Here is a 21,531-nt window from a genome sequence, read left to right as displayed (position 1 = left end):
GGGAAACAAAGTCCTACTCTCCCCTGCTACTCCACAGGAGAGCACTGAAGGCTTCTGGTAAGAAAGACAAAAGGAATAGCAAGCAACCAATGTGATAAACTCCAAGAAGTAGCAATTAGTCATTTAAAAATACGCAAAATCCATGCATGTGTTAAACATGAAAGAAGCTGTCCTGAGAGCTAGATGCTCTGAGATCACATTTCAAAGCAGTGCAGCACCATTCTGTTAATCTTTTGGGAAAACCAGCATGGATATTCTGCTGCAATGTAATTAAGGCAGGAATTCCAGCTACTCCATTGTGACCTTCACAGAAACCCCAGGGGTCAGGAGTAGCAGCCTGTACCCTGCTACAGTGCTAATATTGCTGTACTATAAACAAAAACCTCCTGCAATAATAGTACCAACAAGTTTCAGGGAGGTAAAGGGGGGACATGTAGATACACTCAAAGCCACAAAACAGCTTCTACCGCAACCGTAAGTGACAAGTTGTTTTTCTAAAGGTAGTTGCAGGAATTCCATTTTTCCTATGTAGGTGGAAAAAAGTTGAAATATTTACTTTCACGTTCTATTCTCAACAAATATCCATGCTTATCTAAATAGTAATTAAAGACTTGCCTTCTTAGAGCAATAATTAGTGAACAAAATGAAGCCAAGGAAAAGTGACTTCTTGCTGTAACAGTGAAGTTCTACACAGAGAGAGCAAGGGTTTGGAGAAAGTGTTTGGTTTTTTAGCCCCTGAGCCACAGTAACTCCCTGATGAAACCCCACGGGCACAGGCAAAGCTGCAGCCTGCAGTGACAACGCTGATTCTCGCCCTTCACACTGCAGCAGCCAGGCCCTCTGTCCCCAGAGCCTCCCAGCAGTGACCGACAAGGACTGCACCAGCCAAAGGACAGCACAGACAGGCAAAGTGGGTGAGGTGGGAATGGCAACACCCAGCTCTGCAAAGGCCCTGTCTGGGGGAAACTTTAACTGAACTCTACCCAGAACGCTTGGCATAATCTGTCTGGGGTGGGCCAACATGAAATCAAGAAAAGAGATAATCAGGTAGGCTTTTTTCTCTTTCCTACCCTTTGCAATCTGAGAACAGTGAAAGAGGACACCACCGAGCAAGAAGGTTGGTAATTAATTCCTCCTCACCCAGGCACTGTAAAGCTTCTAGCTGCAGAGTATGTGCATATCTACGAATAAGCACTTGATAGCATTTTAAGAACTGGCTTCATTTGTTTTGAAAAATGCCATTAAAAAGACACAATCATCTCAAGATTTTCTCTATCAGCAGTGAGAAAGAGTGAAAGTAAAGCACCATTGCTCTTGCCTGACTAATTTTCAGGGCACCAGCTTACCTTGCACAGTGAGTTTGGTGGGAGGTCAACATGCCAAAGGCATAGATGCTTTCAAACTTATAATGAGAGGAGATCTCATATCTCTTAGTTGAACAAGTTTCCCTGAAATAAACTATTTCTGAACAAGTTGCAACAGGGTAGAGATGCCTTGCTGTAAGGGCAGGACCAGAATGCAGTTGCAAGTGACATGCCAGTTTAAGACATGGGTAGCTAACACGCTTTAAAACCAAGGAAGCAAGACTCTGTTGTTCTAAGTGTCAGTTATCTTGGATCAAAGGCTAAAAAAAGCTGCTTGGATATAGCACTCAAACAAGAGATGAGTCACACAGAAGAAACAATAGAAAAAACACTCCACAAAAAGAGTTCAGCACACTTTTCACACTATGGATCTCAGGCATTCTGCAAAGACTGCTCTGTTAGTACCATCACAACACAAGTAACAGAAGTACGAATAGCAAAAGTCAAAACTCCGGGCTGTCATTAGGCAGATACATCCAGAAGTCAAGTATTCTCTGAAACATCTGCATTCAGCTGTAGCTGAATTTTGGAGTGGCAAAGGGATACCACAATCATTAAAAATGTAAATAAAACCTCCACCTGCTTGAACACAGATTCAATAATCCAACATACATTTCACCTTTGCAGTCCGTTTATGACTGAGATGTCCCTCATTTTAGCTAGGACAATAACCATAGAGTTTCTTAAATTTTGTGGGTTTTTTTTTAATGAGGAAGGACAAACTGTAAACTTGTGCCACACTCAAAGTACCTCTAATCTCATTGCCCTTTTCCAGTTACATTAGTAGCACCCAGCCGTACTTCTCTTCATCTTTGCTTTACCCAGAGCGAAGCAGGAGCACCAAGACCACATCTTCACAACTGCATGAGTGCAAATGGGCAACAGGCCAACTGGACAAACACACGCAATGGAAATGATCTTTCTTTTGTGTGTTATCACCCTGTAGATACACATACCCTGTATGCACTGGAGATGTGCAGCCTAACCAGCTGTGCTTTCTCACACAATTTTTTTATCCCTTTGTCCCCATCCTTTGCTTTATACCCACCCACACAGCAATTTCAGCCACCTATTTTTCCCTGGAAAAAAAAAAAAAAGATTATAGTTTCTGGTCTTACAGCACACATATTTCATTGAAATCTGAGAAGCAAGAATGTTCTACTTCGTTCGAACCTGAAGACACCTGCAGCTCAGTCTCAGGTGAGCAATTCAGAGCCAACAATAAGAAAAGGAAAATGTCAAGGTACTTCCTTGAAACAAAACAGACTTTGTGCTGGGCAAACAACAGGATTACTATTTGTTCTGCTTTCTTTCCTTTTAAAGGAGAGACCTTCATTATAAGATACATCATTCTAGGTTAATTATCTCTTCAAGCTCTTCTCTGACAATCTGACTGGCTTAAAGCCTTTCTTTGGACAAGAAATGAGGAAGAGGTCATTTAAAAGACCCTGAAGATGCAGCAGGCTGGATCAAGAACGCTGATGTCCAGAACACAGGCTGGGCAAGAAGCTGCCCTCTGGTTGATTACCAGGCATTTCATAACAAGGCTATTCCATCTGAAGAACATTACAGAGAACAAAAGGCCACATTGCCTACTACATTCTGTTACTTCCCAAAAGTAATAAAATGCTCTGGTTTTGAGTGTAAGAATGAGGGCGAGTCCTTATGTACTTGGAATAAACACACTTGTGCACATTCCTTCCTTTTGTGCTGTGTACATCTCTACTTGGCATTGCAAGCTGTTGCAAGATGACTCAGCTTGTTACTGATTAACATCTCACTTTATGTCTTTTCTGTGTGCCACGATCCAACTCTTCTCACATCCATCAGGCATCCTGACACCATGCATTTCTTTCCATTTCTCCCTCAGGTGTACCAGACAGACACCAACTCAACAGCACAGAATTCACCACGTACCACCAATTTTTCTTCTCCCTCCTCCAGAGCACAAACCCCCCTCCTTCAAGCTACACAGTGGTGCAGCACAAGCCATTCAGATCCCCAAAGGCACTGCAGGCAGCAGAGCAGAGTTTGCCACACCAGATATCCATGTGTTCCTTTCCTTCCATATGGAGTCAAGAAGAGGTGTCAGATGCCGGAGAGATACTGGCAGCTGAGCCACCATGCCATGCATCATCCATTTGTTTCTGGAGAGCAGAGCCTGGCCTTCCTGCCCAGACAGGGTATGTGTTCCCCACATTTGGGGTAGGGAATTACTTTGGGGTGACTGAGAAACGTGGTACATCAAATCAGAGAGCGGGAAAAGAAAGTGTGACTTGCGTTTTGGGTATGTTTCACCCAAATACAATTTTTATAGAAAAAAAATCCAATTGGTTCCCAAATATTTGAAGAGAATGTGTCCATCCTTCATAATGGGACTGCTGTCTCAAAGTCATCTAGAGCTGTGTGCTCTCATGGACAAAAGGAATCACCACCCCCTGCCCCCAAGAAACTTTCTTATAACAGCTTCTGAAGAGTGATGTTACCCAGCCACTACCTCACCGCCCTGCACCCTGACCTCCCCCCTCCCACCTTCTCCTCAGGCATCAACACAACCTTACTCAGCTTTATTTCCTCACAGAACACATTCTCTAGCTGAAGACCATCTCCATCTGTGCCTGCAGCTCATGCTTCTCCCACCAGCACTGGCACCTGCACAGACACGTACACACCTGTCCCAACAACAGCACCCTCCCTGCGTTCTAGGGAGCACAGGAATCCCAGGCACAGGAGCTCACCCCTTCTCTCACTCTACTCTCACAGCATGGCACTGCCAATAAAATATTTGCAAACACGCAGACATACAAGCTGTGATCACTGCCACGTCCTCCCAGGGGGTCTTACTTCACTGCATCTTTGCATGGCACAATGAGCACCTGTAAACCCTGCAATTCCCAGCAGCCCTCAGAGGAGTGCACAGGAGAAGTCACATCCCCACAGTGTCACAAAGCCTCCAAAGGCCAACAGGGCCAAGCGACATGCAACTGTCTTTCAGAAACAGAGGCAGAAGGGGAGGCAAAGAGTCTGCACTAGAAGTTTGTTCACGGCTTTCAGAATTATATCAGGAGACAAGCTAAGAGACCTTTTGCCACATGCACGCAACTTACTGGCACACCTGATCTAATTTCCAAATGTGATCTCTAACAGTCCATGCAGGCTGCTCTGTAAAATTAGCAGTGTCAACCCCAGTTTTATTTGGGTTATAGCCAAAAATCACTCCTGTGCAAGGATCACTCTGTCCCAATAAATATCAGACAATATTTACATATGCATCAAAGCTACAGTTTGGCGAAAAAAAGTTAATTCACCCAAGAGTGCTTTGATCCTCTGACAAATCAGTTCCTGATTAAAGCTGAAACAACAAAAAGGACTTTGGACACTAACCAGCTGTCACACTTGTGTTGTGAGCTGGCACTAAATCCCACAAAGCCTGGGAGGAAAGATTTAGGTGGTGGGAGGGGAGCAAACGGTCTATTTGCATTCACAGCATGCGAGAAGCTCCTTCGGGAAAGGCAAGTCTTTCTCTTGTTACCTATCTGAAGCAAGCTAACAGAACAGGGACCCATTAAAACTCATCAAAAGGAAAGCAAGCAACTGCAGGACACTCTGGCAGTACTGAAGTATTGCAAAACTTGTTGGATGTACTACAGTTGGGGGTGTTGTGTGTTAGAGGAGTTTTTTGTTTTGGTTTGTTTTTTTGCTTTGCTCTCCAAAGCATGTTTAGAAACGGAAAAATTTCCAAATGCAATGACCCATTCAAAAATCTTTGGGCCTGAGCTGAGTGAGACAAAAACAAAAAATGAGCTTAACAAAGATCTGAGACTGCAACTGGGAAAAGTGAAGGCAGAGCTGAGGTTTAGTAGTATCTCCTTTTTTCCTACTAAAATGAAGCATTCACAGTTACTCATAACCATAAAAACAAAGTCCTGATGCTAGCAGACTTCTTTCAACATTCTTCATCAGATAGTCTGTCAGTTATTAATATTTTCCCATGCTTCTACTGGCAAATAGAACATTTGGCAATTAAAAAGAAATGCAGCTTGGGGGGGTTGCAGCTTAGAAGCATATTTCGCTACATAGTTCAGGTATGATGAACTCTTAATTAAAAAAAAAAAAAAAAAAAAAAAAAAAAAAAAAAAAAAACAACAAAAAACTAAAAACCAAAACCCAAACATTATTAATCCAAGGTGTTGAAAGAAACAGTCCACAAATCTAAATAATTTCATCCAAACTTCAGCCTCATTTTAACTGATGTGTTTTATTACCAGGTTTTGAGAAATTGGTTCTACAATCTCATTAAATCAATAGGCCATAATACACAAAATAAAAAAAGAGAAGAGACTGACTAACCCTTGAGATGCTCTTGATGTGGTGTTTATTAACTCACTTTTACTAGTGATGTCATAAAACTGAACTCCTGAAATCTCTCCTTGTGACAGACTTGTTACTTTTCTATTCTTTCTCATTAAAACAAGTTTTCTCGGCAGGCAACTCTCAGATGTGCTGCTTGACCTGCCACCTGCCTACTTCCAACGGGATCAGTATCTTCCAACTTCGCAGCACAAAGGGACCAACTTGATAAAACTCATGCCTGGCACTTTGAACTGCCCAACACCAGATCCAGAGCTGACATTACTGCAAGCCTTTCACAGGGCTCTGTTGTGATGCAAATAAAGTACAATCCCCAGACACAAAAAAGTCATTAAACCGGAATTAGGAGTTATAAGTAACTGGCAAGCTGACGGAAAAATCTGGGTTAAAAGGAACACCAAAGAAAGACCTACAGAGAAAAAGGGAAGCGGCTGTTTACAATTACCCTTCAGCAAACACAAGGGAACAGGTACGAGGACCGCAGCGCTCGGCAGCAGCAGCAGCTCGCACCGCAGGCTCGGCCGGCTCGGCTCCCGCACACTCTCACATCAGCCTTCCGCCCCCACACACCGTGCCACCCTGCCTGCCACCCTGCCTGCCACCCTGCCTGCCTGCCCCTGCCTCCAGAGCACCGACAGCACTCCGCAGCTCCTGCTCAGCCCGCCCGGCACACGGGCCGCAGACGGGGTAATGCAGCCAAGCTCCCAGCAGCTCCCCAGCTGCTGACCAAACAGGGGATTGAGCAAACTGGGCAACAGCAAACACTCACATGCTATTAGGTCAGGAGTTAAAATATCCCAATGACCTGCAACTTCCATCATAACAAGGGCTGATAAATGCCAGAGGCTTAGGGAATACAAACTCGTCTACAAAAAAAACCCATCCAGGCTCTGATGCAACTTCTATCACTTCCAATAGACAGCACGACAAAAGTAAGGAGCGTTTTCCTTCATTTCGAAGAAAAAAAATTTAAAATCATGATGTAAAATGAAGTTTTCAAGAAGGGATCAAGGAAACAGATGGATATAATGGAGACTTCCTAGAGATCAGAGAGAAGCTCAGTATGTCAGTACAGCAAGACAAATACTGCCCCTTTTTTCATGGTAAGAAGCCTTGAAGCTGTGAACCTCTTTACCTGTAACTCCATCTTCAACATCAGCACTAATCACCTCATCCATCAGCACGATCCAACTTGAGTCCTGACTGGGCCATGCAAGATGAATTGCAAATCAATCATACAGCACAACAGCCTTCTTTCCACAGCAGCAAAGCATAATTCATACAGGAATAGTCCCAACACAGACTGGGGCTATTCTTGATCCAGAACATATTCAGTCCTGTAACAACCAGCTGTGAATTAGCATATTAACAGTGAAAGAAAATCAAGAGAACTATTTAAAAAAATCATACATAAATCAGCCTAGAATAGTGTTCACAGCTAAGAAAACATCAGATTCTTGCAGCAAGCAAGGAAGAGCTTAAAAGAGCATGGTTCACAGCCCATGGCCAGAGGAGAAGGCAGTTAGGGGGCTAATCCACAGTCCCTACTACCCAGCTGCAAAGAAGAGAACTCACTAAAGCAAGCATGGCACATTTGTGCTGTGACCCCCAGCCACTTTATTTCAGGTTGTGTTCTGTTGAAAAGAAGACAAAAATGCAAGTTCTCAGACACTCAGGGACAAGGCAAGGTCATGCCAACATTCCTTACCAGAAAAAGTTCTCTCTTCACACTGCCAAGTAGTATGTATACCTTTAATTAGCTACACAAACTTTCTTTGCAATGCTGAGCCTTGAACTTGGTACTAAGAATAGTCCAGTATATCTTATTTTTTCATTTCCAAACTAGAACATTTTGTAAGACTGCAACAGCCTAAAAAGTCATGGCTGTCACCCACTGCTGCTGAGGGTGAGAAGCAGCTGAATCTTTTTTCCCCCCCTCCACTTCTAATGACAAGTAAAGGAATTGCAGTACTGGCTCATTACTCCTGCTCCTGCAACAGCCTCATGATACAAAGTTCAAAACTAGCAGAAATTTGATGACAGGCTGAAAATGTGAAGCAAAGGACAGTTTCTCAAGAAAAAGTTATAGTTGTCAGATTAGACAGTGGAGCCTGAATTCTGTCAGAGACAGCTCTTTCACTTCTCCCTTTTATTTCTTCCATTTTCTTCATGGTGACCCCCCCTTTTCTGGTATTGTCTTAGAGACTTTGAACAGAGCAAGCATTCAGGGGCAGGGTGAAAGAGGAGGAACAGGCCTGACTTGATGGGCACTGAACAAAGTGTGTGCTAGATAGAAAAGTTACAGGAAATAAAAGGAGTCCAGAGAGCTGAGACAGAGGAATAGCAAAAGCATGAGAACAGCCAAGATGCTTCACAGACATGTCTGGGCAAACGTTCAAGGCCACGAGGTAAAACTATCAGAAGCCAGGAGTTACATTATGCTTCTCTGTGCTTCAGTAAAACCTACCCTGAACAGCTCCAGGGAGGGATCCACAGGCAATACCACAACTTCCACTCAGTGACTTACTCAGAGATGGGAGAAACCAGCTGTGTTAGACATCCAGGACTCCCCTAATCCCTCTTAATCAATAAGCAACTGGTAATCAACCCGAGTTAAGATGAGGCACTGGGCACAGATGGGTAATGAACTCACAAGCTTAGTCATGAGGGTGGCTGGCCAGCACAGACCAGTTAGTGCTGTGCATTGAAATGTTTAACCTCCAGTATCAAAACCAGTATTTCTAGCAGGGATGTTTTCAGACTCTTCATATCTCTGCAATGCACTCAGAAACTTTCTGGTAGCTGTCAGAATTATTCACCTAATTCTCCAAAACCAGCAGGATTTCAATTTCAGCACAGAGAAGACTGTGCTGAAACCCATATCACCATGAGCTGCTTGGCTATCCTAGTCTGGGCACATGGTGTTCTCTTTGTGGCAGGCTAAGCAGGTGAGCAGAAGTACCAGTTCAGAGGTATCTGACTTGAATTTACCTCTGTATTCAAGTCAAAACCACTTCAGCCATGGTCAGCCTATTTCTAGCAAAAGCCAGGATAACATACTGCAGTGAAATCTGTACCTGAAAGCCACCACTGCTTTAATTAGATTCAGTCAAATCCAGGTCTTTGCAGTCTAGACATGGTTTAGCAAGTGCTTTTATGTGAGTAATTCATTGAGAAAGAGCACATGTTAAGTGCTGTATGGAGCTTACCTTAGTTTTGGCAAAAAAATAGCTGGATTTTGACAGGCCAAACACAGTGCAACCTAATTATTCAAGCACTGGTCCAAGGGAAGATTTTATTTGACAAAGGAAGGAAAATGTTCCTCCTTGGGCCTAATGCTTTTCCAAAGTTCAGCCAGCCACAAAAGGCATTTCCATTCAGAGCAAAAGCAACAAACAGGACAATTTTGCAACATAGTACACACATGAATCTTGGGGCAATACAGAATACAGACTCCATGCCTTACTCTGGCCCCTCCTGCAGTCTCTGTAATACTCTGGGTTTTAGACAAAGGTCCAGAGATTAATAGAAAGGAAAAAGCACAGATGAGTAACTGCTGCTTCTGACCTGTGGTACGTATACAGTGGTCACACACCTATTTACAGCAACTTTATGAAGGAATGTCAGGGCAGCCTTGATGGCTTGACAACTTCTGCACTGAAATCAAAGTGATGAGATGCTCCAGCTCCAAAAAAAGCCAGTTTGACTAAGCTTTAATATAGATACAAATGGCTGTTGGCTGACAGAAAATTGTTAGTGCTCCCAGCTGTGTATAATACATTATTGCTATTTTTTATTTGCTCCAAGAATCTCTGGCTTAGCGGAGATGGGAACACATGGAAGACATGGGAAACAGCCCACTGTTCTGAAGACAGGATGTGCAGGAAAGTGCCTTGCATACCCAGCTAGTTCTTCCACAGGGCAGCACCAGTATCACAGGCCAGACAGTCCTCTTCCTTGCAATGAGACTCTCTCAGCACTGAGATGAAAGACTAGCTGTAACTGGACATTGTGGTGAAAGAATATTAGGCAGTTCAATTAACAATTATACTTGAATGCACCAGTATGCATAAAGCAGCCCATAAATCGTGTCATTTTCACTCAGAGTTGGAGACAATTGTTATTTTCTGAAACATAGTAAGGAGACAACCCTGGCTCACTTTTGTGATGCAAATTAGCAAGTTGCTTGGAGGAAGAGGTGGGGAGGAAAAGTCTTTTAACTGAAATGACAATGAAACTTCCTCCCTACACAACAGTCACAGACACCAGCTCCAGTGGTGTCACCTCCAGGACCCCAACATTCTCCTTCAGCCCATGCACAGCCAAACCTCTGGCTCCTTACTGCACACTCTCCTCACTGCTGCATCTGCCATCTCACTCACTTGCAGTCACCAAAGAGACCTTGAACAATCCAGACCAAGTGCGTTAAATAAGCTGCTACTCTTCCATGAAGATGTAGCCACAAGGAAACTTTTATTACCAAGCAGGAACAGCCTCCAAAGCAAAACACCATCCCAAATGAAATTCGGCTCAGGAATGTGAACTATGTGGGCAGGGGGGCTCTGATGGATATAAAGGGAGGACAGGAGCAGGCAGGCTGCTTTCACAACAGTGGTTTCCAAGCCAGAGCAGAGGACCAGCTTAGCCACCTCCCTCATCCCACTGCGTGCACGCAGAGCTCGGGAATGTGAGCAATGCGGACTGGGGGCCAGGGGGCTTTGCTGCTCGGGAGAGAGGGATGGGAGGGGCTACCAGGGGAACAACACAAGAAGACCAAGAGGCAGCTGAGGTTGCTGAGAAGTTGCAGGGCTCCTTTTAAGCGGGGGGCGATCTGTGGAGGGGTCAAAAGGCTCAACTGCAGGCTGCGAACCAACAAAGGTCCCTTCCTGTCCCAGTCACCCTGTGCTTGGGGAAACAAAACTACAAATGTAGCTTTGCAATAAAACCGTCATTAATCTCTACCACCTAAAACAAACTGCAGGCTGTCCTGGTTTTTTGGCTAGTTGCGGGTAGGAAAAATAAGCATTAAGACTAATAAATCCATGAACTTAACACTTCCTGAGCCAGATATTCAGCTGTACATGCACAGACCTTCTCTGCTCCGGGCCAACAAAAGATGGAATTGCTACAGGTAACAGCCCTGAAATCCTCTCAAGTCTGCTTCAGCCAAAACCAACAACCCCTTACTCAATGCAAACAATATTCTGTCAACTGCTTATTTATAAGATTCTTGAAGAACTCCATTTAATTTCGACCACATTTTCTTGGTCCCCACATCCCAGTCCAACCACGAAGTGACAGAGCACTGGCTGTCTGGCGGGAGCAGCAGCCTCCCAGGAGGCGCACCTCCCACCGCCGGCTCTCGCAGTGAGCACCGACTGCATCTCCTTAGCACGCCCACCGCACAACTCGTGACAGTCATGATGTGTGCACAGATACAAAGAGGGGTTTGTTTTCCTTAAATTTCCTCAGTGACAAGGCTCCCGGCAGCCACTAGTATTTTCGTTTATGTGATCCTGCAACATTGATTAAAAACACGACAGTGGGTACAAGCAGCAGTAGTGATGGGATGAGAAACTGCAAGAAAAACACAAAGGAGACAAAAACTCAGTGCTAAATCACAGATGGGATCAGGAGCAAGGCAACTTCCACTACACACATCAGAACCCTTGTCTACTCAAAAAAAACCCATGCATAAAGCAGCCCATAACACCACAAGAACAAACTAAGAAGCATACATGAAGTTTGTCAGTCCAGTTAAACGATGCTAACAGGATACATAAACTGCAGATAATCATGCCTACATAATTTCCAGCACCTCGTTGCTTCAGAGAGATTTCACCTTGGTCTTGCAGGTGATTATATCTCCCCTTCGAATGTTACTGACTGGTCATGCACAGAAAGCTGCCTGAGAAGGCTGCTGGTAAAATGTAAGTTGAGAAATGGTCAGTGCTGCCAGAGTAAGACTAGTATTCATCTGAGGAAAGAAAACTCTTCAAGAGCTTATCATCAGGAAAGAAAAAAAAAAAAAAAAAAAAGCAACTTCAAAGTTTAAGAACAAGTTCAGCCTTACATATCAGGAAGGAATGGAACTTAAGCTAAAAATCTCTACTTGTATTGCATTTTCTGAGTCTTAAGATCAGTCTGGAAAAAAGACTGTTGTTTTAAAAGTGAAGTTATTAATTGAAAAATGTGAAGTGTGGTTTTAAAAAAAAATACCATAAAGCAGCTTAATTCCAATCACGTTCCTGTAAATCCAAACTGAACACCTGAAAAGAGCCAAATGACTTTCAATGCCTTAAAAAATGGAAGAAAAAACACCAAAACCTGTCTCCCCTACTCAGGAACTCTAGCATTTTACAGTTTGGTTTGGATTTCCCCCCCCCCCCCCCCCCTTTTTTTGGTTTATTTGTGCAAAACTAGGTATTATGAAAGAGTTTAGAGCAACTTCAAAACTTACATTTCCATTAAGTTCACTGTGAAGCAGCTTCAAAACTGAATAGTGAGAACTGCTTTTCATTCAGCAGCCCTGAATTTTCTGTTGCTAGCAAGCAATTTTCTGTTGCTAGACTCTACAAGGCAAAGTGCTACTGCCAGACAGACAGCTGAAAAATACAGAGCAGCAAGAGAAGGGCTCTGAAAATCACAGGAAGCTATGGAAATTCTGCTTCAATATAGCTGTAAAGTCCCACCTGGGTTAAGCTCCACGATATTCCGTAACATCCAGATCAACTTTTGGCAACTATCCTCTGCTTTGTTAGGATCTCTCCAGCCCTTCTGCACCCATTTTTTACTTCTGCTCTCTTGTGCACTTACAACACAGAACAAAAAAGCTAAGCCTGGCCTGCCAAATTACTTCTGCTTCCTGTCCCTGTTTGCCCCAGAAACCCAATTACAAAGTTAACTCATGCTAATGGAGCCTGAAGGGACGTGCACTCACACTCAGCTACATGGCAGGTCGCAGTGAATGAGCAGTCTGATTTTCACCCTGGTTTGGTATCTGAAATGTAAACAATGCACACTGAAGTTATCTGTTGCAGAACGGCAGGTACATCTGCGTGTATCTGTGGCTAATTGGAGCGAAAAGTCAGATTCCAGCATATGAGTCATCACCCAGTAAAGCACTCTCCTTAAAAACAAAACAAACAAACAAACCCCGCACAGTGGGATTCACCCCGATAGAAACACCAGTTTCTACTCTGAAGAAATCAGCTAATCTCTTAGCAGGTATTTTGCTGTGTCTATTGAGGTAGATACACCCTGGGGAAACAAAAAAGCAAGGTTCTGCTCTAGTGCAGCCCTCCAAAATCTGAGCTGCAGCGGGAAGTAGAATATATCTTAATGTATCAATCTACTAACACTGCAAAGGAACACTGATGAATTGAAACAGCCTGTCTACTAACAGGTGGGTTAATAACAAAGCACTGGTCAGAAAATACTAACAACCTTAAACTGCGTTTGCCAAGCTGCAAAACTGAGAAGACCTATCAACTCTTTCATTCTGATTTCTCTTTTGTTAGAAGTCTGGAAATTGGGAGAAAAATTCTGCAATATTGCTTCATTTAATAACTATGCATGAGTCAAGTGCCCCGGCTTTTGTCTCACGATCAGTATCTTGACTGTCCTTTGTTACTTTTCATATTCTAATTTTAAAACACCCAGAAGTGTCTACACAAATAGAGAGAAAGGTTCCCTAGTCTGAATCTAAACACTACTTTCCCCAGTCACTCCACTTCGCAAATTCCGTCTAGAGAAGTACTGAAGAGCCACATAAAACACTCATGTATGCATCTTTCTTTCCCTAACCAAATTAGATTAGTTTGGTATAACTCTCAGAGATCTTCTGCCTATGCTGAGACAGAGATGAAAAGAGCATCATTCACAGAGATTTCACTATTGTCCGAGGTCCTTGGGGCCTTTCTGACACAGCTGTTCCAAAACAGCTCAAGAATGAGCACCATCCTTTTCTCATTTAACAGCTCATGAAGTGAATGAAAACACTGTGATGGAAGCCCCACCATGCACAGCCATGTTTATGCACCTAAACAAACACATTCAACCTCTGACATTATCTCACTTCAGGGAAGACTTCCAGCCGTTAACTGGGAAAACAGTTGTGGTTAAAAAAAAAAAAAAAAAAAAAAAAATATAAAGGATCAGAATAGCTCGGGGGAGATAATTAGTTTAGTTTTAAATAGATAATTAGTTTAGTTTTAAACTAAACTCGTTAGTCTAACAGGCTGCAGGCTGGTAGCATGATGAGTAGAAAACGCAAGGTGAGGAGCTCTCCCAGTCCCACCCACAAAGCAGGGCTTGGATGATCAGTGCTCCTGACCCTCATCTACCTAAAAGGTTCTAATGGACCAAATTCACATCACATGGATTTCCAACTCACCGGCTCGGGAGGCAATCACAGTACCATGATTTCGTGCCTGTTAATTTCTGACGTCCCTGTACTACCGCTGAGGCTTCCCACCGTCCCATGCTATGCTGGCACAGCCCGTGGGACACTGCACACATCCAATAGCCGGGGGTGAGGGGAAGGAGGGAGGTATTCCGGCACATCTGTTTCCAGCCAGATCAGTGTTGCCATGTGTTTTGTCCCACAGCCACATTAATACTAGCACCAACAGAAAGAAGGCGGCAGCAAGAGCGCAAGGGAAGAGCCCGCTGCTTTCAGCCAGGCACAAAGTTTTCTGCCTGCTTGCAGCCCCTGTAAAGCCCCTGCAGCACAGGCAGAGTCAATAGGAAAGAGCCAGGAGCTGTGGAGACTGGCACGGGCACTGAATTAAACAGAAACATTTCTGGCGCCACTCGGCAATTCGTGGTGCAAAATCATCTGAGTCAATCTGGGCAGCATCCTCCCCCTTAATAATGACACTGCAGAATTGGGAAGGGATCAGAAATACTTGTAAATCGTGAAAGAGGCTGCACAAGGACAGCTCAATCTTTAACAGACCAAACTACATTATTTGGAAGGGGCTAGTGGATTATGTAAAATAATAGATGGTGCATAAAAGCTAAATCAGTGCTTGTCCTTATGTCAAGAAGTGTTGATCAAGTCATACAATTGAGAGGCTGAAATGTGTGCACACACGCTACAGAATTAATTGTCAGTGCACAGCAGCCATAAAGGCTAACAGCTTAGTGAGACCAAGAGAAGGACTGATCATTTGTGTGGGTAACAGCCCTGTCTGGAGCTAAACTTGGGAAGACTACCTGAAATAATAAAAAAGCAGGAAAAAAAGTCCACAGACTTAGAGTTTAAAAGTCAGTGTTAACTAATTACAGACTCATACACAACATACAGGATTGATGAGACCTCATCAGTCTTAGATGTATGGGTACCTCACATTTGATAAGAACCTCTGGTATAGAACCTCTCAACCCAAAGCAGCCTTACTAAGGCTAGTGCCTTGTCCAATAACCAACATTTTGATTGTTTGCATCTTCTTGGAAACTTCAGCAGCAGTCTAACCCGCTCCTGCCAGGGCACTGCTGTTTCATGTAAATGCACAGGACTCTTTGGGCCCAGAAGATGGTAGACCAGTAAGAAAAAGGAAGGTCTTTGGGATGAGGAAAGGGTACCAAAGGTAACAAAGAACTCAACAGTAAATCCTTCTAGATTTCTACAATCAGCAGCTTAGGGCATCTACAGGCAGGAGCTTCCGAGCACTAGCACATGATGAAATAGGCCTAATACATCACCAGGCCAGTGCAGACCACTGATCTGTCCCCTAAGTGTGGCATCACAAACACTTGTCCAAGAAATCCAGTGAGGTGCACCCACTGCTCTCCTGGATACCAACCACCCCCAAACATCACAAAAAGCTGCTATAGCTCATGGCATACACAGCTGCAGAGAAGATGGAAAAACAGACATATGATGCATGTAGGAGACTTCTCTCACTGCCACTTCTTTTTCCTGAGTTCCATGTGTCACACAGCAACATCCCAGTGCTCCAGGACGGCACAACATCTCTGTGTGAGGGATAGGACACAGGCACTATCCCTGAGCCCCAAAGCAGGCTGGGACACCTCCAGAGGCCAACTCCTCCCACCATCCCCTTCACCACAACATTTTCTGGAGATGCCTTGTTTTAGGGAAAGGTAGTTACCCAACCTCCAACCCGTCAGGGCAAATATCTGGGTCTACTTTTGGCTCCTGTGTGCAATAGGGAGCCCGTACATCAGAAAAGTATGTCAATAGCAGCTTGGCTTTTGAAAAGACCAGACTCAGTTTGACAATGCTTATCCACAATTAAGTTCCAACTGATCTTGTCCGACTTCTCTGTCTTCAGTCTACTCACATCTCTAAAGAATTAAAGGGACATTGAAAACACGCATTCATGACTCATGTTTAATTGCCAGCTATCCTTCCTCAGTACAGCTCTAATTAGAAATCAGAAACACATTTTTGAGCTCAGAAAAACACAAAAAATTGGCACTGAGTGACAAGGGAAACCTGTGGAAGTGATTTAAGTCCAACAGGATGTCGCCTTCTAAGTTATGCTTTAGCCAGACTAGTCATTGGGTTTAATACAGGGTTAAGAGCCCAGAGTCCGTGGCAGCCCAAAAGAGAGATCAGATGCTCTTGCCACCCCTCCTGAATGACAGATTTTTTTTTTCATTACTATCAAAGCTTGGAAAGCATTTCCCATGTTCACTACAGCACATTACAAGCTATTTCCTTTTTTCCTCATTATGGACAACTACACAGTTAATAGTGAAAAAGTGACTATCACCACCATCTTTCTGCTTTCTGGAGTTTTCCAGGGAACCTTTGGTGAAGTACAAATATAAACGTGGCCTGAATCACTCTTCAGATTTAACCACAAGTCTCAACACTACTATCATGACTGCAGACACAGTTTCCCAAAGTAAAATACATGGGCAAAATTCAGAATTAGAGAACATGCTAGATAGACCTTACAAGTACAATTCACAATACAACACTGCTAGGACAATATATAAACTGGGAAAAAAAAAAATCAATTATGCCAATTGTTCATTCCTGACATGTATTTATTTCTCTTCAGGTACCAGTCTTTTGATAGCTGGGAACAGTCATATAATTTGCATGTTACTTCCCCTCAATATATAGCCTCTACAATGGGAGCAAGAGACAACTGTGGAGTGTCAGAGTTGACAAGCCTAAGTAGTTTCCCTTGAGATGCCTAAATGCCTTTTTACAGCACTGCCAATTATTCAACCATGCAAGCAGATACTATTAAGATACTTAAAATGAATCATTTCCCACTAGACTCAAACACATTATAAACCTCACCATAAATCTGAAGCTCTAGTCAAGATGAACTTATTAAATAATGTTCATAAATATTTTTATTTCATAAAGGCTTGTGAAATATGGTTATATACAAAAGGTTTATAAAAAAGACTGTTATTTTTAGATATTTTTATATAGTTTAAACAAAAGACTTCTCAAATAAATTCTGTAAAAAGTTACAATTGGCATTCAAGTCATCTGTAAACTACATTTACTGCATCTTTAAGAAGTTAGGTGGAATCATAGTTTTTTGGAAGTAGTTTGTTGCTACCTCTTGTTGCAATTCCACATTAATGCCTCCTCATCATTCCAACATGAAAACCTAGTCATCAGCTTAACACGTCATCTTGATACAACCCACAAAAATTTTAGATAAAATTTATACTTGTGCACATACATATACACAGGCTTTCAATCCACTTTCCAACTACTGTGTTTCTTCCCTTTCTAAAGGGCAGAGGAGAATTTGGATGGATAAACAGTACGAGCAGTTATGCCTGAAACACCTCCTTTGGCCCATTAGTCAATTCCATTAGCTAAATGACTAGGGAAAAAACACTTCGTCTCCATGACCTACCACTTCAACAGGTGCTGACACCACAAGAAAATCTGCAACTCTCCTCAGTTAACAACTAATGTTTTAGCAACTGAAAGCACGATCAGATGCCCATTCCCGACAGCTCTTCACAGTAGCTCTGCATCATTTGCAAAATTGACTCTTCATTTGGACGTTTTCATTTCACTTTCACCATCTATTATTTAGACATGCAGCACACTGCAGAAATTGAGACGACAAGCTGTACCAGAAGCTTACAAACCTGAGAAAACTGTGAGAGCGAGAAAAGGCAAACAGATACCGAGGGGGAGCTACTGGATCAACTCATCTCAAAGTGAAGTCATTTGTGCTACAAGAAATACCTCCATAGCAGGTTCTCCCAAGGAGGTGGGGTTTTTAAAGACACACTGAACTGACACCTAAAACCAGTTCACATTCAGTTTTCAATCAAGGCTTTCTCCAGTGCAGTTCTGAAGTAAAGCCCTATCTTAAAAGAAAGCAGGTGTGCACAGATTTAAAAACTAAGACATTAGGGACTCCCGTATGGGCTGGAGTGCTACAGAAGTTGTCACCAAAACACACTTTACAATATGAATTTCCTTCTAGTTAGATTGCTAGCAATACAAAGGGACAAACCACACTGTGATGTCAAACAAATGAAACAGAGTCAAATGTAATACCAAATTCCATTAAACACAAGGTCAGCAAAGCTACAGATTTTGAGGCACACAAGAGCCTGTATCCTTACCTATCCTTAAGCCCAGGCTGCACTCCGCCACCACCTGAGGTTGTGCCACTGCCCCTGGCACTGGTGTGACCCACATTCAGCACTGTGTGGAATGCAACGAGTTTCCCACCCCACTGCCCCACACCAGAGCTGCGGAGGTGCACCAGAGGTGCAACCTCTCTCACACAAAACCAGCAGAGGAAGGACACAGGCTGTCCTGTCACATGACAATATCTCATCTCCTCTTGAGGAGGCAGTTTTGGGGTGGAATCCTGTTTCATCTAGTCACTAATATATGGCAGATGTTCCAAGCCAGAAGAGAGACATGGCTTCAAAGATACTGCTTGCACCACAGATTGGATACAGCCCTACTCCTGTCAGGCAGTACCACTTGGCCCTACTGGCACCCACTCCCTTTGGAAAACTGACTCTGGATGTGAAGACCCAAGCAGCACTTCTAAGTGAAATGAACAAAAATGTCAGGGCTTTCTCTGCACATCATGAACAATTTCTAAATTAGTTTGGCCTTTCTAAAATTCACACATTATCCCAATCAGCCTCCTCTCACTTTTCTCATATTTTCCTTCCTTCTCAATAGACACCCACACAACCTTTAATAAGACCCAGTCACTCTGACACAAGGGGTGAAATAAAAAGATACAGTCGACATTTTTAATCAGCAAATTGTGATGGTATCTTCTATGGCTTGCCAAGATACAAGGTAGTCAGCTATGCTACTGATATGCCAAACGGGCTTAGGTACTACTTAAATGTTTGAGAGCTTTGATTTAACAAAAAGCACACCATACCTGACCTTAACATCAGTACAAGAAAAGTTAAACTCAGCTTGGTCTTATGTGTAACTCAGGGACAAAGCAGTCACAAGAAAGTCACTATCATTACTGAGGCTTGTAATTACGTCTGAATCAGTTTTTACACGTAAATGCGTATCAAGCTATTGGGTCCCACAACGTTGTTTCAGAAAAATTAAGACTGGTTTCAAACACTTGAGGATGTCTTTAAGAGTTTGTGAGTTGGATTTTTTCTTTTTTTCGTGAAGAGCATTCGTGAGATTCGTGAAGAGCAGCCAAAGTTAAAGCACTTTTGTACTGAGCATCAAAGCCCAAGACCTTCCCCTTCTCCCATCCCCCTACTCAAAAAAATTCTCTACTCTTTTGAAGTGCCGGCTCACAAGTTAGTGACGGTCCATTTAAACAAAGCACCGATGAACACAGCGCTCACATGTGACCTCTCCCCTTCCCAGGTACTTCCCACCGCACCTGGCAGCGCCTCCCTCGGGGCCGGGGGAGCCGCCGGCGGGGCGCGGGGCAGGGTCGCGCCTCCGCGGCTCCGAGAGCGGGCGGGATGCGGCGATGCTCCTAATACGCGCGTCCGCGTCTCGTTTGGCATAATCAAGCATTTTTACTAAAAACGGGGAGGGAGATCAACAGCTCTTCGCGACACGCTCACAGACCGGTCCGCCAGGACCGCCGTCTTCCGACCAGCGGGGCAGCGCCGTGGCTGACCGTCCGCTCCCCGCTCCCGACAGAGCCGGGAGCTCCCCCGGGGCCGGGGGGACTGTGCTGCTCCTCTCGACGAGAGCGGCGGCAGCTTACCCCTCGCCCGAGCGCCCACGTCCAGCCCATCCCAGTTGCATCCCCCGCCGCTCACCTCCGGGCTCCGCGTCCCGGCGAGGAGGTTGGGGGACTCCAGTGACCCCGCAAAACTTCAGCCCCCTGCCTGCCGCTTTCCCTGCCTGCCGCTTGCTTTCTTTCCTTCCCTCCCTCCCTCCCGCCGCCGCGCTGCGAGTCCGCGGAGCGCTCCGGCCCCGCTTTGTACCCGGCGGCGGCCGCACTGCGGCTGCGCGCTGCCCAAAACCAGCTCGGCGCCTCCGGCCGCCTCCCGCCCCGGGCCGGGCTGCCTGCCCCCCGCATCCCGACACGGCCCTCCTGGCCGCCGCGGGACGCGGAGCGCCGGGCCGGCGGGCTGGGAGCGCGGCGTGGCGGGGCAGCCCCGGCGGTGCGCTGGAGTGCGAGCGCCGGTGGCGGCGGCAGCAGAGAGGAGTTCTCTTGCCCCCCGCTTAAGAGCCTGGCTCGGCGGCGCTCCGGGATGCGGGAGCTCCTCGTCAGGGAGAGTAGGTTACCGTCGGGGCTGCGCCTAGAAATTCAGCATCCTTGGGAAAATCTGCCAGGGGCTAACCCCAGTGGAGTCCGCGATGTGTGCGGGTTGGAGGGACTGGTTCGAAGCTCAGGAAAGGAGTGTTGGGCCCAGTAGGTCCAATAAATAGAGTCAGATCCGATACCTGTCCTAGGCTGGCACACAGAGTCCAGAGCCGAGGATTCCCCAGTGGAGGCTCTCGCCTGAAACGCTTTTTTTCATGTTGGAGCCTCGGCAGAATGTGCCCTCCGGCTGCACTGGGTTGGATGGGGTCCTCGGCAGGGCTTTCAAAGAGCAAAATGGGCATCAGCTCTCTCTGCATTGTTTTGTGAACCTCAGCTTAGAAACAAAGTTTTCAGACTTGTGCCTTGATTTTTACTGGTCAGAACGGGCCATCTCTAAAGTCTTTTCAGCTGCGAAAGGATACAGTAGTCCCGGTTTTTGTGTGCCTAGAATTTTTTCGCTTGAGGGCTTGAATATTCGGAGCGGATTGATGGTGTTTTCTTTCACTCCTCCCACTCTTATCTCAAGAGCTATCTCCATTGCCCCAGGGATCCAGTGTCTCCAGGAGCAAATGATTCAGAAGCTTTGTGATGATGCCAAGAAGGGTTTCACAGGACTGTCCCTCCTAAATAAAAATCAGAATCCACATGCCAGGAGTAAGCAAGATGCAGGAGACTCAGCAAAATCAGGAGTGTACAGAAAACAATCCTTGGTTTCCTTTTCCAGCTCTGGATATAGGACCCTGCAAGGTGACTATTGTGAGTTACTTCACAGAGCAAAAGGACACAGCTGTGGTGCAACACTCCTTGTTTTTTCTGGTTTTACATGTAGTGTGCTATCAAATGCTGGCATCTTCTGATCCTTTCTCATTTCCTTTTTTCTGTGTAATTCCTCTGCTTTTCTTCTGCCTTTCCCCGATTAATTCTCCCGAAGCTTTGCATATTCCCAGATATTTTTTTTCCAGATGTGATACCTGAAGTTTGTGAATGGAGACCACCAAAGTTTCCTTCAATGAATATTGATTTCAGAATAGACCAAGGAGGGTATTAAGGAAATTTGAAAATCT

The 21,531-nt window shown here is 44.6% G+C and overlaps 1 protein-coding gene across 1 annotated transcript in view; it reads right to left on the bottom strand.

The window, feature by feature from the left end:
- The window catches only part of KANK1 (KN motif and ankyrin repeat domains 1), a 129,969-nt gene extending 109,889 nt beyond the window's left edge, over positions 1–20,080 (bottom strand). Inside the window, exon 1 of the mRNA XM_041486219.1 lies at positions 19,977–20,080. The gene's annotated coding sequence lies outside the window, so the exon portion shown is untranslated. The remainder of the gene's footprint in view (positions 1–19,976) is intronic.
- Between the last annotated feature and the right edge of the window lie 1,451 nt (positions 20,081–21,531).

The sequence above is a fragment of the Pyrgilauda ruficollis genome, unplaced genomic scaffold, assembly GCF_017590135.1.
Source record: "Pyrgilauda ruficollis isolate IOZ18807 unplaced genomic scaffold, ASM1759013v1 scaffold74, whole genome shotgun sequence".
NCBI classification, from domain to species: Eukaryota; Metazoa; Chordata; class Aves; order Passeriformes; family Passeridae; genus Pyrgilauda; species Pyrgilauda ruficollis.
Note: the sequence above shows the minus strand (reverse complement) of the source record. Positions and strands in the feature narration are given on the sequence as shown.